Raw genomic sequence first — 18858 nt, forward strand, 5'->3', positions numbered from 1 at the left:
TCTGTCTCAGACACCCCAGGCCTCGGTGAGTCACGAAGTCTCTGCCTGGTCTTCCTGCCTTCGCCTCCATTCTGTCCTGTCAATCCCTTAAAGGACCTCTTGAGTGAGTCACCCTCCTGAGGCAGCTCATGGGGCTCAGATGCTGAGATCTGGGAGCCTCAGTTTCCTCATCTGCGAGGGGCGGGGGTGGTAATAATCGCACCTCCCTCCTAGGGCTGTCCTCCTCGGCACCACATCTGCTCGGGCCCTTTCCTTGCTGCTCCTGTGTGCGACTTTGGTCAGCACCACTGTAAGCATTTTGGATCTTCCCAGAGAGGTGGTAAACCCCATACGATGAATTCTACTACCTCACTCCACCATCCCAAGGGCCTTCTATACACCACTGATGACGAAACGAAAGCAGCATGACTGTCACTGGGTTTTAGGTGATCAGAGAGTTTGGGAGCCCTGAGGGCCCTTGAGAAATTCTAGTCTCACCCCTCCCTGAGCAGCTATAACACAGCTGGCGTTTGCTGAGCACACACCGAGTGCTGGCCTCATTCTGATTGCTTTAAAGAATTCATTAATTTAATATTCATCTGCTTATTTGATAGTCACAGTAACCCCCGTGAGGCTTGCATCATCCCTGTTTGATAAACAGGGAGACTGAGGCCCAAATGAGGTGAAATCCAATGCCCAAGGTCACAAGGCTAGTGAAGGGCAGAACCGGGAATTGAACGCAGGTAGACTATCAACCTCCTGCCCCTGACAGGAACCTCTCCTGCTTCTAATTCCCTCGCACTTCTTCCCATCCTAGAGAGTAAATATTTATTGAGTTCACTGCACGAATAACTCCTGCTGATTGAGCATTAGATATGCCAGGCACGTGCTAAACCCTTCACATCCTCTCTCTTGTTGGATGCAATGACTCTAGGAAGTAGAAACTGTCATTCCTTTCATTTCACAGGTAGGGAAACTGAGGCCCACAGAGAGCCCAGGCTCGTGCAACAAGCCAGCTAGAAGCAGAACCCAGCACAGGTCTCCTGATCTTGGAACCGGTGTGTTTTTTTCCATTGCTTGATGTAGTCTTTCCTGTTTCGTTAATAAGCTTTCCTTGAGTGCCTGCCCTAGGCCAGGTCCTGAGCTAGTCGCTGGAGCCACGAAGTGAAGGTGACAGAGCCCCAGGCAGCTCCGGCAGACCATGGACACGTGGGAGTACCGGCCCAGAGCCGCAGGACCCTGCGTTTTCTAGAGGAACCAGGAATCTGGATTTTTTTTGTGTGAATTCCCCTCTCAAATTTTGGCAACGAACTTCAATTTAAAACACCGCAGCTGCGTAGAATACGTCTGTTGTCCTGTTCACTCTGGGGGCTGCCCGTTTGTGACATTTAGTCAAGAAACACAAATGTGTGAACAAATCCTCTGACAAGGATCGATACAAGACCCCAAGGAGCACCCGTAACCCTGGTTAGGTGGAGGGAGTTGGGAAAGATATTCTGGAAGGAGAGCCTTGAAAAGTGGGTAGGAATTTATGAGGCAGAGACAGGGGAAGGGACTTCCTGGGCACATGGAACAGCACATGCAAAGGCATGGAGTTGTCAGGGTGAGTTGAGCATTTGGAGAATGGCAGGTGACTCTCTTGTCTTAGGTGTGAATGGGAGACTGTAAGAGATGGGTCTGACCCAGGCCTTTGCTCGAAGCCAAATATACAGCGGAATGGCAAAAGAAAGTGAGGCAAGGCCTAAAACCTTCTTTGAGGGATTCATTCAACAAGGATTTTCTTGAGTACCACTTCCTAAGTACCAGGGACTGAACCATCATAGTGGCTGTTCTCAGGGAGTATCCAACCCAGTGGGGAGGCAGGTAATCAAGCAGTGATGATCTATGACTGCTTGTGGTCAGGGTTGAGTAGGAAATGACTAGTTGCATTAAGAAAAAACATTCTATTCTGTGGTGCCTGGACCACACAGTGAGTTGTTAGAAATGCACATTCCCAGGTCCCACCCAGACCAACTGAGCTCTGGGGGTGGAACTCATGATCTGTGTTTTTATAAGATTTTCTGGTGATTCAGATGCATGCCCATGTTTGGGAACCACTGCTCTTAGGTCATGCCAGGACCCACTTTTTTAACCAAAAAAAATTTATTTATTTTCCTTTTTTTTTTTTTTTTGGTTGGGTCGCGCCTTAGGTGCTGCACATGGGGTCTTTGTTGAGGCACGCAGGATGCTTCCATTCCAGAACGCGGTCTCTTCGTTGCGGCGCTCGGGTTTCTCTCTAGTTGTGTCGTGTGGGTTTTCTCTTCTCTAGTCGTGGCACGCGGGCTCCAGAGCGCATGGGCTCTGTACTTTGCGGCACGCAGGCTCTCTAGTTGAGGCTCACCAGCTCAATAGTTGTGGCACGCGGGCTGCCCCGTGGCATGTGGGATCTTCGTTCCCCGACAAGGAGGGATTGAACCCGTGTACCCTGCATGGAAGGTGATTCTTACCACTGGACCACCAGGGAAGTCCCTGCCAGGACTCACTTTTATCCACTTTCTCTGGTTGCTTTACTATTTCTTAAACTCCCCAAGACCCTTCCTGCCTCAGGGCCTTTGCACTTACTGTTCTCACCATGACTGCACAACTTTCTCACGACCTTCAGCTCTTTGTTCAAATGTCATCTCCTTGGAGAGGCCCTCCGAAGCATCCAGTTGAAAGAATCGCCCCCAATCTGTCAGACTCAACTCTTCGTCTTACTTTACTCTCTTCATAGTATCCACCACTACCTGGTATTACTTTCCGTATTAATTTGTTTATTTATCTAGTATCTGTCTCCCTCCACTAGAAGGTAAGCTTCATGGGAACAGCAACTTGGTCTCTTTTGTCCTCCCAGCATCTGGGACAGTGCCCAGCATGGCGAGATGCTCAGGAAATATTTTTGAATGAATGAATGAATCTCATAGAATTTACTCTTTGGTCATTCATTCATTCATCCAACAAGCACCGATTCTAGAACCAACTCTTGTGCAGGTAATAGGCTTACTGTTGGAAGGAGTGCCGTGGCCATTTGGACGGGGGCAGCCTGATGCCTGGGTCTTCCACACCCCCACCTCCCCCGCACTGCACAGCCAACTCCCAACCCGTAGAACCTCCAGACCTTCCAGACCTTCCAGACCTGAGGGCTCTGTGGAGGAGGAGGGGTTAACAGCGCTGCTTCCCAAAGCCAGGGACTAGGCTGTTTGGGCTGATTGGGAAGCGAGGGCTTTGGGTGAGAAGGAGGCAGAGAGGCAGCTCCTGACAAGTCATTTCCAGGGAATGTTCAATCATCCTGGGGTTGAATGCTTCCTGACAGCCCTGACAAGCAGCGTGCATCTGAGCTGCGGCTCGGTGCCAGGGACACCTGCAGTATTCCACGCACGGCACCCTGGCCGATCGTGCCCACTTCAAGGTGCGAGTCCCTCTGCCATGGTTCCAGAGGTTTCTGCGCTGCCTGGGCTGCTCCTCAGAACCCCATGCTTGTAGAGAGTATTAGCAGGACTGTTGGATGCAAAACAATCCCACTGGGGACATAGAGGCTTTAGGAGAAATTAGTGGGGAAAGGCCTCTTGAGAGTTATCCGGCTTGAATCCTCAGGAAGACTTGCTCTAATGCCCTCTTGTGAGAGGGCAGTGCAAAAGAGAGGGCTAGTAGATTTGTAGGAATTTTATATATTTGGATCAGGGTTTCTTCATCTTGGTACTATTGACATTTTGGATTGGCTAATTCTCGGGTGTAGGGGCTGTCCTGTGCATTATAGGGTGTTTGGCAGCATCTCTGGCCTCTACCCATTAGATGCCAGAATCAGGTCCCTCATTGTGACACCCCAAAATGCCTCCAGATATTGCCAAATGTCCCCTGGGGGGGAAAAATTAACCATGGATGAGGACCACTGATGTATGAACTCAATGGGTAGGGAATATTGATTTTAAAATTGAAATCTGAAAGGATTGGGATTCAGTCTTTCTGCATTGGAATCCTGCTTTGCCTCTCAAGCTGTTTCCTCATTGCTGCACGTCTGGGTGCCACGAGGATCAGCTGAGTTAACATATGACAAGTAAGGGTTCTAGACCGGCACCTGACAAGTCATGAGATTCAGTAAACACCTGCTCTTATTAACAGCCATTGGGATGCTGATGAATCCCCCTGGGGGGCCTATAATGCAGCGGTGGCATCTGTTGGGCAATTCCCTATAACGCACTGTGTCGCAGCTGCCTTCTGGTACACTGCTTTCTCATGGTAATGACCTTTGCTGTTCAGTTTTCCACTGTTCACGTGGGCCTGGTGGTTTATGTCTCCGCTGATGCAGTACCCGGCGGTGGCCATCTCGGCAAAGGGCAGAGGAAATGTGACTGACTCACCTTCTGTGTGCCCAGAATGCAAAGTGGAGCCCTGAGCTGTGGCCTCGGAATTGCACAGAGGCTGCGATATCCCAATTCTGTCAGCAGGGGGCAGCAGCAGCTGGGAAAATGCCCGCTGCTGCAGGAGGGCGCCCAGGGGCTGCCTCGCTGTTTTGATTTACTTCGCTGCTGCAGGTATTCCAAGTTGAGCAAATCATCCCTCCAGGGCCACCCGAGGTTTCCTTTACCAGCCCATGGTAGTTTATCTGCGGGAGCCAAGAGTTGCTTTTGGAGAACATTCCACATTTAGCGTGTCTGTCCATTTCCAGATGGCTCAGTCTGAACCTAGGCCAAACTGTGCTAGGGACAAAGTTAAACTGGTTCCTGTTGTTCTATTTTCCTTTCCCCCTCTGCTCACCGCACCCCATCCTGCCCCTTATCTGAGTGACACAATGCCCTTCCCAGAAAGCACCCCAAGCAGCTGCACCCTATGCTCAGGCGCCATCTTACCTTGTTCCCCATCCTGCCCCAACCACAGAAACTCAGCAGTCCAGAGTCTCATTCTCTCATCATTTCCCTGAGTCCACTCTTGACCTGTTCCATTGCATTTTCTACCCAGCAGCCAGGGTCATATTTAAAATTTTTAAATTTTGAACAGTCTCTTCCCTAACTTTAAAATTTAAAAGATGGAAAAGAGTACACAGAAAACATTTCCTCCCACCCTTGACCATAGGCCTGCAGTCACCATCCCCAGGGGCTACCACTCTTAACAGTTCCTCGTACATCCTTTCAGAGAGATGTTATGTACATTGCAGCAAATACGCATGAACGTTCTTTCTTAGCCTTTCTCTTCTCCTTTGCCCCGCAAATAGAAGTGCCACACACTCTTCTGCACTTTGCTTTTTTCCATCTAACCATATACCTTGGAGAGGTTCCGTGTCAGTACCCACAGGGCCCCTTGTTTTATTTTTTAATCGCGGTGTCCTCTTCAATTGCAGGAAGTGGTTTTCTAAATCTTGTCGTATCGCCACTGCAACCTCATCAAAGGCTTCCTACTGTCCTGGGTGGGTAAAGTCTGCTTCCCCCATAGAGCTGCCAAGCCTGGGGAGCAGGCCACTGCCTATCTCCAGCTTCACCTCACTTTCTGTGCCCTGGGAAGGCTGGCTTTCTCCATCCTCAAACCTGACCTGCTTCTCCTGCCCCAGGACCTTTGCCCCTGCTGTCCCCTCCTAACCTAGCTTACTCCTACTGTGTTTTTCTCAGCTCAAACATCACTTGCTCCATGTGTCCTGTACATTTCATTACAGTGGTGACCATTGTCTGTAGTTATTGGCACTGTAGCATGGTGATTAAGTCATGGGCTCTAAGGCCATACTCCAGAGGTTCAAATCCCAGCTCAGCCGCTCTGTGCCTGGGTGACCTTGGGCAGCTCACCGCACCTTTCTGACAAGCGGAATGAGAGCAGTAGATCCTTCGTCCTGGCTTTTGTGGTGAGGATTCCATGACTAGATGAGCAGGCACAGAGCAAGACTCCGTGGCTGTGAGGATTGCAGCACATCTCTTTTGTGACTGAAAGTGGGGTCCAGCTGCTCACAGCTCAAAAGCCAATAAAGAGGCAAGGTTTGTGTAAAGGAAAGTTTGCTTTATTTCAGATGCCACCAACCAGGGGCTGGGGGGAAGGGGGAGGGCAGACTCCTGTCCAAAGGCCGACGCCCCCCATCCCCCCCACTGACAACCAGGGGGCAAGAACTTTTATAGGTGGAGGGAGGGGGCTACGTGCAGAAACAGCGCAGTCGGCTCTGACACTCATCTTGATTGTTTTAGGTACAGTTAATCTTCAGTTCCAGGGTCAGTTTATTCCCATTTCTTTGAGGCCAGTTCTCGGAATTGTGGCAGCTTGTGTCATGGCTACAGTCTGGTCATCATGCAGTTAACGTCTTCCATCTGGTGGGAGTTTCAGTATCTATAAGACAGCTCACAGGATATGGCTCAGAATATTATCTATAGCCCTTGAGAAGAAACTGAAGGTCCTTGACTTTGCTTAATGATTAAACTAGTATTATTTGGTCTCCTTTGACTGTTTTCCTTTGTTTCTGCATTTTCTCACTTCTCTGATTAAACTTATTTTTTAGCTAAAGTTTTTCCACAGACAAAAGACAGGTGGAGGACATGGGGGGCAACGACCATAGGGTCCTGCTCTGTTTCACTTTCACCTGCTGCATGCAAACCCTGACAGTGAGGGCTGTGTCTCTTTTTCAGGTGTCAGACCCCAGTGCCTGGTGCAGAGCAAGAATTGTAGAAATATGGGCCAAACCTACTGGGCGTATTTACATATTAGAAGGAATCTCTGGAGGAATTGTTGTCTTAACCCACTAGTTTTTGAACCACGCCTCTTGTGATACTAGTTAATAATAACAGCCAACGGTTGTTGACCCTGGTGCCAGGCTCATCCTTAGATTATTTCATCTCTTCTTTACAACAATCCTGACAGGTAGGTAGCATCATTAGCCCTATTTTCCAGGTGAGGAAACTGAGGCACAGAGAGGTTTAGCAACTTGCCAGAGGTCACACAGGAGCAGAGCTAGGAGTCAAACCCAGGAAGCCTTCTAGGAAACAATAAATGTTTATAAAGAACGTTGCCTTCACTCAGAGATGACCGTCTCTGTGACTGAGTGTGGGCTGTGCTCAGGGGTACCCTTCCCATCCATCACTGCCTGTTTCAATTCTAGGCAGGTTTCGAGACCCAACTCCAGTACCCGCTCCTTCCTCCAACCTGGCAGCCCATGTCCTGATCTACCTCTGGACTCCTGGAGAGAGAAGGTGGCCAGTCCCTCCACCTGGGTTCAGGCCCCCTGCTGTCCCCTCTGGTAATTATACCCTCTTTCTCCTGGGCCCTCTATTTCCTCTGCCCACTTCTGCCCTACCCGCCTCCCCCCATGCGGCCTACACAAGCTCAGGCCGTTCCTAGCTCTCCAGAGGAGACCATCCCTCAGTCCTGTGTTGTCCACACCTCCCCTCCAAGGTCACTCATGGCCGAGTGGTCCACTGCAATGCCAAGGCTGCAGGAATGGGGGACGCTGTGCCCTTACTATGTGCCAGGCCCGCGATAAGCACTCAGGCCTCATGGTACCACGTGAGGTGAGGATGAGAAAACCGACGCACAGGGAAGTAGAGCAGCGTGCCTAGGATCACACGCTTGAAACAGCGGGGCCGGCTTCGAACCCAGGCCGGCGTGTGCCAAGAGCCATGGCCGCTGTCTGCGATAGGGCTCCTCTGCCGGTTGGCAGGCCTCTCCTCCCTCCTGGCCCTCTCTCCGCCTTGCTTGGTGACACCTCTTCTCCTGGCCCTCCACCTGCCTCCCCAGTGTCTTTCTCCAAAGCACTGGCGGAGGCTCTGCTCCCTGCAGCGAGACGGTGGCCCCCAGGGCTGTCAGCCTGCCCTCCAGGCGCTCCCTGGCGAGTGTGCTCAGGCCACGGCTTAACTCCTACCACAGCCCACATGACGTGGCTGGACCTGGAGTCACGATTCCTCAACCCTTGCTCTCAAAGGGTTCCTGTGCGGCTCAAAACTGACTCTGCCTGTTGCCTCAGACATGCTTGGCAAACTGTAAAGTGCTGGACAAAGTTAAGGGCTGTCACTCTTACCATGATTGGCTCCCTTCCGAGGTCGATTCCTGATCTCTTGCTCCAAGGGTTCACGGGACACGTCGTCAGCACCCGAATGTGGCATCCGTGGGTTGCCATCTGGCAGCCTTCGAACAGACTGGAAGTACCTGACAGCCGTTCAGAATTCAGCATTGAGGGGCCTTTTCTACATGGAACCACGGGGCTAAACATGGGCTGGTGAGCGTGTTGCCCTACGGGGTGGCCTCCACGTCGACCTGCCAAGCCTCTGGTCGCTGTAAACAGGCGTGATCGCCTGGAGACACAGGCATCCCTCGCTTTAGAAGAGGGAGCTGGCAGGACACGCGCCACCCAGAGCCTCTTGCCTTATGCTGCCCAGGGGCTGTGTGCCTGATGGTGCCGGAGTGACAGGGGGATGGACTTTTAAGTCAACAGATCTGGATTCAGAGTCTGATGTGAACAAAAAGATGGCTCTGGTCTCGCCTCTCAGTGAGATGACCCTCAGTTTTCCCAAACATAGTTCTGACGCCCTGCTTGCTGGGAAAGATTTTTAAGATCTTATGAGGAGAGAAACAGTTTGGGGGTATTTGAAATGAACAATAGATACCAAGTCATGTGGAGTCGCCCTTCAAAGGGCTGGCGCTTCAAAGCTCAAAGCTCTGCCCTGTCGTCTCAAACTTCAACAGTCAGTGCGTCCATTTTCCAGAGGAGGAAACAGAGGCTTCAATAAATGATTTCAAAGACGTGTCTGACGCTGCATGGTTAGTGAGAAGGGAGAGTGGAATTAGAATTCATACCTTCTCTCTCCCAATCCAGCTCCCCTGCTTACTGGCCTTGGGAGAGCTCAGGAACTCGTCTGAGCCTCTGTTTCATCATCTGTAAAATGGGACCAATGACCTACCTCAGAGAGCTGTGAGGATTGAACAGGATAATGTAAACCACTTGACGCAGCCACAGCGCACACACCCAACAAATACCGGCAGTTATCACTACTTTAGGACTTGCTCTTATGAATGAATGAATGAATGAATGACTTTAATGTACTTCTGCCCTCTCCCGGGCCTAGGAAGCTTCCCTTGCAAGAAACCCAAAAAACGAAGGCGATTTCCTTTAGATGGAAATAAAGGCCCACTGAAGCCGTGTATGGTGGCAGAAGAATTGGCCCTCATTTCCTCTACGTCATTCACCTTCTTGAAGGACCTTTCCCAAAGCCAAGAAAGGGCTGGCCTGCTGCGCAGACCATCGGCGATGATCTCTCCAGCGACGCTGACAAGGTGGCCTTTTGTGATGATTATGCAGGAAGCCTTCCAATAACTGACCCTCCGCTCCAGCAAAAAGCTTTGAATTTTGCAAGACTGCGGCGTAGCAGTTTCTCATCTGACCCTGGCTCACCCTGCAAGTCTCACAGCCAACCCAGAATAGTCTCTGAAGCGCTCTGCCCGACTGACTGCCCTCTGCTCATTTCTCAAGAGTTAACAGGTGTGAGATTTAGAGGAGAGGGTGACAAGTGGCCCGGGACCTGGAGAAGCTGGAGTGGTAAGAGAGGGGCCGGCTTCTCGCTGGAGCACATCCAAGTTGGCACTGCGGGGACCGCAGTGAATACAGAAAATGCTAGAATGTTCAAGGGCCTCCGCAGTCAGAGCAGCTTCCGTGCTGGTCCCTTAGCTGCTGCTTCCCTGCTGCGTCCTGCTCTTGGTGGCAGGTAGCCAGCTACTTTTTAATTTGTGTCCCTAAATATGGGACACCCATCATTTATCTATCCCATAGGGCAGAGGACTGTAGTGGATCTGAGCTGGGGCTCTGGGGTCAGATAAACCAGGGATGGTTTTTGTTTTGTTTTGTTGTGTGTTTTGGCTATGTTGGGTCTTCATTGCTGTGGGCGGGCTTTTCTCTAGTTGTGGCGAGCGGGGGCTACTCTTCATTGCGGTGCGCAGGCTTCCCATTGCGGGGGCTTCTCTTGTTGCAGAGCACGGGCTCTAAGCGCGTGGGCTTCAGTAGTTGTGGTTCATGGGCTTCAGTAGTCGTGGCTCGTGGGCTCTGGAGCGCAGGCTCAGTAGTTGTGGCGCACGGGCTTAGTTACTCCGCGGCATGTGGGATCTTCCCAGACCAGGGCTCGAACCCGTGTCCCCTGCATTGGCAGGTGGATTCTCAACCACTGCGCCACCAGGGAAGCCCAACTCCAACACTGTTTTGGTTTGGGGTTTGCCCAGAAGCAGACCCTGACCAAGGACAGATTCCCAGAAGTACCACTCCGGGGGTGGGGACATGAGACAGGGAGGGAAGAGGAACCAGGAGGGCTCAGCACTAAGCCACCTGCCGCTGTGGGCAGCTCAGCCCCCCGGGGACTCAGGGACGCTGTGTGGAGCATGCCTGCAGTCACCCCAGCTCGGCTGAGGGACCTGGCGAGTTCTTATCCACCCCACCGTCCGGCACTGGTCGGAACTGCACAGCTGTTACCCTCCACACATCCGCCTTGCCCTGTGCGGGTGCTGGACGTCCACAGCCAGGAACCAAAACCCCTTGGACAGCGAGTCTCGGGTCTTCAGGGTGAGAGGTGAGGGCACTGCAATAACTGCTGTGACCACTGCCCCCACCCACACTCCTCTAACCTGTCTCTGCCTCAGTCTCCCAATCTGTTAAAAACGGATAACAATACTGACTAGGGAAAGGAGATGCAAAGCGTGCAGCAGAGGAAGTGCTCACTACTGTTGCCATTCTCATTAGAGTTTGCCGCCCGTCCTTCTGGAAGGCCCTTCTCCTCTTTGTTAACCAACGAACTTCTATTTATCCTTCAAGTGCCCAGCTTAGGTGTCCCATTTTCGATGGCACCTCCTTTTCTGTATGTATTAGCATCCTGGGGCTGCCATAACAAATGACCACAAACTTGGTGACTTCAAATGGCAGGGATTTATTCTCTCAGTTCTGGAGGCCAGAAGTCTGACATCAAGGTGTCAGCAGGGCCACGTTCCCTCCAAAGGCTAGGGGAGAATCCTTCCTTGCCTTTTCCAGTTTCTGGTGGCCGCTGGCATCGTTGGCTGCAACCAGGAACGGCAGAGGTCTCCATCCTCTGCCTCTGTCTTCACGTCAGCCTGCCTCTTCCCTGTGTATCTTCTCCTTTTCTGTCTCTTATAATGACACCTGTCATTGGATTTAGGACCCACACTAATCCAGGATGATCTCATCTCGAGACCCTTAACTTTTTTTTTTTTTCTTTAATTTTTGAATTTTATTTTATTTATTTTTTTATACAGCAGGTTCTTATTGGTCATCAATTTTATACACATCAGTGTATACATGTCAATTCCAAATGCCCAATTCATCACACCACCATCCCCACCCCCCCACGGCTTTCCCCCTTGCTGTGCATAAGTTTGTTCTCTACATCTGTGTCTCAACTTCTGCCCTGCAAATTGGTTCATCTGTACCATTTTTCTAGGTTCCACATACATGCGTTAATATACGATATTTGTTTTTCTCTGACTTACTTCACTCTGTATGACAGTCTCTAGATCCATCCACGTCTCAACAAATGACCCAATTTCGTTCCTTTTTATGGCTGAGTAATATTCCATTGTATATATGTACCACATCTTCTTTATCCATTCATCTGTCGATGGGCATTTAGGTTGCTTCCATGACCTGGCTATTGTAAATAGTGCTGCAATGAACACTGGGGTGCGTGTGTCTTTTTTTTTTTTTTCAGTCACAAGTTTAATTTGTGTGTGTATGTATGTATACATTTGGCAAATATATGAATATAGGTACATATGTACAGTGAATAAATTCCTACAGAGAATATAACAGAATCGGTATGTATATGCATACTATATATGTAGGTATTTACAGGTGTATATATATATATATATATATGCTGTATAATTATGAAACTGTATAATTAACTAATCAACAGTATATATCAATGTATTATTAAGTACTGTATACTTAAGCAAACAAGTCATCATTAGTTTCGGGAAAAAGGAAATACAATTATTGCACAACAATTCTCAGTTGTGAATATCTGTAAATGCATATATATATTTGGATAATATATAATTACATATACTCAACCAAGGATTGCCAGAGAGGTGAGAAAAGCCTCTAATATAAAAGAAAATAAAAACAAATAGAAAAAGGCAATTTGAAAGAAACAAACTATGCAGAAAGATCGTAACAAATCTATCCCTAATACTGTCTAAAAGATAAAAGATACAACATGAAAGAGCATAAAGCTATGAAAAATATTCAACAAAAAATGCTCTTGAAAAATATGGTAGCAGAAATGAAGTACTCCACAGACAGGCTGGAAGATAAAGTTCAAGAAATCCTCCAGAAAGCAGAGAAAAAAAAGCGCTACAGAATACCAAAGTGAAAACGAACTGGAGGACGAGCTAGGCAATCAGGCTAATCGGAAATCCAAAAAAAAGAATAGAGCAAATTGAAAAGCAAATCATTAACAGATCATTTTTAATTCAAGAAAATCTCCCAGAAAGCAAACTTGTGAATTTCCAGATTAAGGCTGAGTTCTCAGCACAAAGGGTAAAATAAACACGAATCCAGCGCATCACTGTAGTAAACAGATGAAGAATTAGAATGGCTTCAGACTCTTCCCTGGCAACTAAGACAACTGAGCAATGGCTTCAAAAACTGGGGGGGACACTGATTTGTACTTAAAATTCTTTTTTTTTTTTTTTTTTTTTTTTTTTGTAGGAAGCAGCCTTATTTTATGTATAAGTAAGTTTAAAGTAAGGGACATTGCCTTGAAGTAAACTATGACGTTTTGCCTTAATAATAATCTTGTGCAAAACATCACTTAGTCTCACCAGAACCTGTCTGCTTTGAAGATACTTCACAATTCCAGGATACTTGATACTTTTTACTGCATGCAGATTCATTCATTGCTTGATGGAATGGTAGGCAATCCTTTCGGATGTATATCATGAACAAAAGAAAACCCAAGTCCATCTACTCATTGATACATTTTTTTTTTTTATTTAACTAGTTACTTTTTATTTTGTGAAATCAAATTCCTAAAACTTGCATATAGAAGCTGCTGGCTCTAAGAAAAGTCTCTAATAGCCTTAGATAAGATTCAAAGTACAGCTTCTTTTTTTTTTTTTTTTGTAAAAAATTAGGTATGTTTTTATGATAATGAACAAGGCAGTAAACTATAACTCAAGAATATGGGAGAGCTCAAAGAGAAATTCTTAGAGTATAATTATGAATAAAGCTAAAGAGCAGGAAGAATAAGTATGTATATGATGAAATCAGAATGGATATTAAAAGAACTCTGATAGTCAACTTCCAAACAAGATTACAAATGATTGGGAGATGGAAACATTTTCAACAAATACAAAGGTCTATAAGAGAAGGTTAATAAGGCTAAAGAAAATAATAAAATGTAGGTTGTGAAAATTTTTGCACTCAGTATTTTAAATTTATGTCCAAAGTAAAAGAGCAAGAAATCTCATTACTGGGAGAGGATGGCATATTTTTAATGAATGCCAAAGAGTACCAAATCCTACTTGGCTTTCATCTACTTCAACAAGAAGAATGATCTTCAGATCTTTATTGTAGGTCTTTTCCTTCTTTTGTGTTTCTTGCCTAGAGAAGTTCCTTTAGCAGTTGTTGTAGAGCTGGTTTGGTGGTGCTGAACTCTCTCAGCTTTTGCTTGTCTCTAAAGGTTTTAATTTCTCCATCAAATCTGAATGAGATCCTTGCTGGGTAGAGTAATCTTGGTTGCAGGTTTTTCTCCTTCAACACTTTCAATATGTCCTGCCACTCCCTTCTGGCTTGCAGAGTTTCTGCTGAAAGATCAGCTGTTAACCTTATGGGGATTCCCTTGTGTGTTATTTGTTGTTTTTCCCTTGCTGCTTTTAATATGTTTTCTTTGTATTTAATTTTTGACAGTTTGATTAATATGTGTCTTGGCGCATTTCTCCTTGGATTTATCCTGTATGGGACTCTCTGTGCTTCCTGGACTTGATTAACTATTTCCTTTCCCATATTAGGGAAGTTTTCAACTATAATCTCTTCAAATATTTTCTCAGTCCCTTTCTTTTTCTCTTCTTCTTCTGGAACCCCTATAATTCGAATGTTGGTACGTTTAATGTTGTCCCAGAGGTTCGAGACCCCTAACTTAATTACATCTGCAAAGACCTTTATGCCAAATAAGGGCACATTCAGTGGTTCCAAGTGGACATGCAACCCACTACATTTTACAAATTTTCTTTAATTATGATTGCACTGGTTTGAGTTATATTTGCTGCATGTACTAACCACAGCAACTTAACCAATAAGGGTTTATTTTCTTCCTGTCACAAGCACTCTCAGGCTTGACAGCTTCCAGCTGGTACGATGGCTTCAAGGAGCCATGAGGGACCAGAGTCCTAGCTTTCTGAAGGCACCGTCACCAGCTGCGTCTTTAATCTCCATGGTCGTAAGAACGCAGCTCTGTGTTTGGACACCAAACTGCATCCTAGACAGGGTGAAGGAGGAAGGCAAAGGCCAAAAGGTTAAGGGGATCTGCTTGTCCGGAAGCTTCCCTGCAAGCCTCACCCAGGGATGTCTGTTTATATGTCATAGACCAAAACCGTGGCCCCAGGTCAGGTATTTTTCTCAGGGTACGTTGCTGTCCTGCCCCCAAATGGGATTGTGATAGAAAGAAAGAGGTGAGAATTAGTGAAAAGTAGGCAACTATAATGATGAGTAGGCAAATTATAGTATAATATAATATAATATAATATGATACAGTAAGTCCCCTATATATGAACCTTCAAGTTCTGAACTTTCAAAGATGCTTCGAACTTTCAAAGATGCGCGTTCGCATGTCCAGTCACGTAAGTTAGTTCATGTGTCTGGCATACATTGTCAGGTGCACGCATCTGACAACAAGTGGTTGTGCTTTTGTGTACTTTCCTGTACCGTACTATATAGAGTACAGTAATACAGTATCTTTATTTCAAGCCCAGGAAGTCCAGAAGCAAACGTAAAAGCCAAGGTGATGTAGCTGGTACTACTGTCCTTTTCAAGGTACTGTACTGTAAGACTTTAAGTGTTTTCTTTATTTTTTGTGTTTGTTTTTTATGCATTATTTGTGTGAAAAGTATTATAAACCTATTACAGTGCAGTACTAGATAGCCGATTGTATTAGCTGGGTACCCAGGCTAGCTTTGTCGGACTTACGGACAAATTGCACTTACGAACACACTCTTGGAACGAAACTCATTTGTATATAGGGGACTTACTGTATAATATAATATAATATATAATATAATATAATATAATATAATATAATATAATATAATATAATATAATAAATATAATATAATATAATATGATATAATATGATATGATATGATATGATATGATATGATATATTGCCCGTAAGCAATTAAAATTCACATCACAGATCTCTCCCCATGTTATTATGGAAAATCCACAATTTCTAGTTTAAAGGACATATTATAGCGTGCTTGTGGATGGCCCATAATTTTCTCAACCTCGTCCCTCCTGGTGTTGCAGCAGCCTCCTTTCTGCACCAAGGCCTGGCGCCGAGGGAGAGAGGGGCCAGGATGTGAGCATTCTGGGAGGGGCCAAGGCGAGCCCTGTGGAGTGGCATCAGGCACAGCTGTATTTGGCAGCAGTGCTGTTAGTGGGAGTCGGCACCAGGGCCAGGAGGTGGTGGGCACACCAAAGGGACAGCAGAAATCTGCAGTGGACCTGGCGACATCGGCATGTCACCTTCCCGAGGTGGCGTTCTGAACCCTGGGTCAGGTCAGGAGGGAGAAAATAAGAAGAGCAACCTGGAAACTTCTCTGCTTCTCTAGGACATGGCACCCTCTTTGGATCCACCCTCCTGACATCTGTGCTCAATAGATAGCCAGTGGACGATTGCTTTAACAAGGTAGCAAGCAGCCAGCAGGAGATTAAGAGGATTTTTAATGCCCCATAAGTCGGCTTAGATCACAGCATCTCAGAGTTGGAAGGAACGCTGTGTCTAGGGAACTCTCCTGCTGATGCATGACTTCTTTCAGCCTGTTCCCTCCTCTCCACTTGCATGCCTCTCATGACAGGATGCTCACTGCCACGCCAAGATACTTTCCTCCATCTCCTCATCTACAAAACAGGGATAATGAGGGTCATCTGGCTCGGGTGCCACCACGCATGCGGCAGCCTGCCCTCGGCCCTTGGGAGCCTCAGAGCTGATCCCCATACAGCCCCATGTGCAGATACATCTTCTACTGCTTCCCCGAGAAGGTACAGGAAGAGCAGAAGCAGAGGCAATACAGGTGAGGGCCCGTTGTGATGTGGTTTGGTGTCCAGGCTGGCTGCTCCAATGGAGAAAGGTGCAGAATGGGCAGAGAGTCCCACTCTGCCCTTCATGGAGAGCCCTTCCCAAACGACGTCCTGATTCCTATATAAGCCCTGTAGAGTGGGCTGATGTCCCCGTAGAGTGGCAGCCAGGGCACTGGGGCTCCAGCATCTTTACTGTAGGAGACAGGGCCAGGAGACTGAACATTTTGGGAAGAGTTCTCGCAGTTACTGTGATGACTTAACAAGGTAATGCTTCTGAAGCGCTTAGCTGTGCAGGGCACAAGTAATCATTCAAAAATCATTTGGTGAATGGATGAATAAGTGTTTTCAATTTTCATTTTTTGTTTTCATTTTTATTAGCAGTGTGGTTTGGACAAATTACCTAACCTCTCTGAACCTTAGTGTTTTTCACCTGTTGTCGTCCTTAGAGGGTCACTGTGTAGATTACGAGGTGGTATATTACGTACAAAATGTCTGGCGCATATTAAGTGCTCACAGGAGCAAGAGGCAGATGTGGACGGAGGCTCTGTCCAGCCCCAAAGCTGGAGCCTGGCACAGTCATATTCTCCAAGTCCATGGCTGAAAGAGAAGAGCGTCTCCAAGCCCAACTTTCCCCATCCATCCTTCTCCACCTCTGGTCCTTCCTTGCTCCCCCCACCCCACCCCGCCACCATCTGCATGCTTTCCCTGCTCTTGGCCATCCAGTCCATCATTCAGCTCTCTGCCCAGGTGCAGGCTGCTCCCGCTCTTATCAAAAGGCACTCAGGAGGGCTTCCCTGGTGGCACAGTGGTTGAGCCTGTGCGTCCGGAGCCTGTGCTCCGCAATGGGAGAGGCCACAACAGTGAGAGGCCCGCGTACTGCAAAAAAAAAAAAAAAAAAAGGCACTCAGGAACCCATTTGCCGGCTCCTCTCCCAGCCCCGAGCTCCCTCCTACCTGCTCCCGGCCTGTCCCAGACAGAAGGGAGACAGAGATCACAAGTGAGGCTCCTCTGAGCATAACAATGAAGAAAAGGAGTCGCGTTCAGCTGATGAGCAAACGAGGAAGGGGGCTCAGAGCGTGACGAGGTGTTGGGGCAATGGATGCTGGGTGGTCAGAGGTGGGTGACACTCGGCCTACAGCAGGGGATGCTGGGCAGGCAGGACTTCCCCTGTGCCCCTCCCTCCTTGCTGAGTTAGAAGGTCCCTTTGGATGAGGCACCCTTTGGATGGCAGGGTGGGAAGGCAGGAGACAAGTTCAAGTCCCCGTTCTGCTCTGCACTTCTGCGTGGCCTCGAGTGACTCACTGGCCACGTTGGGCCTCTGTGGCCACATCTGCGTCATGCCACCTTTTTGTGTTCCAGGCCCTGGGATCCAGCAGGGAACCCCACAGACATGCCCTCGGCATCTTACGATCTCTGGGACACATGGCTGTGTATTAGCTGGTCATACTCCCCCTCCTTTTCACCTGTGATGGGGAGAGTTTCTGACGCCAGCTGGGTGCATCGTCCAGGTGGCTTTCCTGAGGATGAAGAGGGCTGAGCCAGGGAAAGAGGGGTGAGGAGGGCAGGGAGGGTAGAATGGTCCAGGCTGAGGGACCAGCTTGGAGGGAGAAGGCAAAGATGGAGGATGGGGTGGGGGAGTGGGAGGTCAGGCCGTCCCTGGGGGCAGGGAAGGCTGGGCTTGGATTTTTTTTGTTTCTTTTTTCTTTTGCAGTACGCGGGCCTCTCACTGTTGTGGCCTCTCCTGTTGCGGAGCACAGGCTCCGGACGTGCAGGCTCAGCGGCCGTGGCTCACGGGCCCAGCCGCTCCGCAGCATGTGGGATCTTCCTGGACTGGGGCAGGAACCCGTGTCCCCTGCATCGGCAGGTGGACTCTCAACCACTGCGCCACCAGGGAAGCCCCTGGGCTTGGCTTTTTATCTTATAAACTGATCTATAGAGTACTTTATTATAAATATATTACAGAATTATAAATAAAATAGGTTTATTTTATTCTATAGAAGGGGCAGTCACTGGGTAGTTTCAAGCAGAATGATGTGACCTGGTCTGTTTCGGAAAAGGCCCTTGGTGGCTCTGGGCGGAGAATGGATCGGGGAGCGGGAGATGAGACCAGCAGACGGGGTAGGAGGCCGCTGCAGGGGTCCAGTGGCCGGGGCGGCTCCCACCAGCGTCTCTCAGAGTCTGGTTGAAGCCAAGTCATACAGTAAACTGCCCCGTTTATGAAAATGCCAAACCTGAGTTACCAACAGTGACTGGCAGAGTCACCTCACGGGAGGAGATGCCAAAATGCTAATTGGAGGCTCTTTACAAGTGTGAGACCCAGGCCGCGTGGCTCCGTGGAGTAGGGCCCCTACCAAGCCCACGGTCAGGCGTGGCCGCCAGGGACGAGGTGGACCTGGCAACGGATGGCCGGGGTGTTACTTGTCATGACACCTCCTCTGACTGCACCACTGCTCCCCCCGCCCCCGCAAGGTACCCCTACCTTGTCCTTCCCAGGCTCTAGGCAAATCCTTTCCCAAACAGAGCCCTGGAGCCAATGTCCCGGGTCCCCTATGAGGTCAAACAAACGCGCTTGGTGATTGTACCACGTGCTGCCCCGGGCCTGCATC

Source organism: Grampus griseus (genome assembly GCF_964374135.1).
Source record: "Grampus griseus genome assembly, chromosome: 11".
In the NCBI taxonomy this organism is placed as follows: Eukaryota; Metazoa; Chordata; class Mammalia; order Artiodactyla; family Delphinidae; genus Grampus; species Grampus griseus.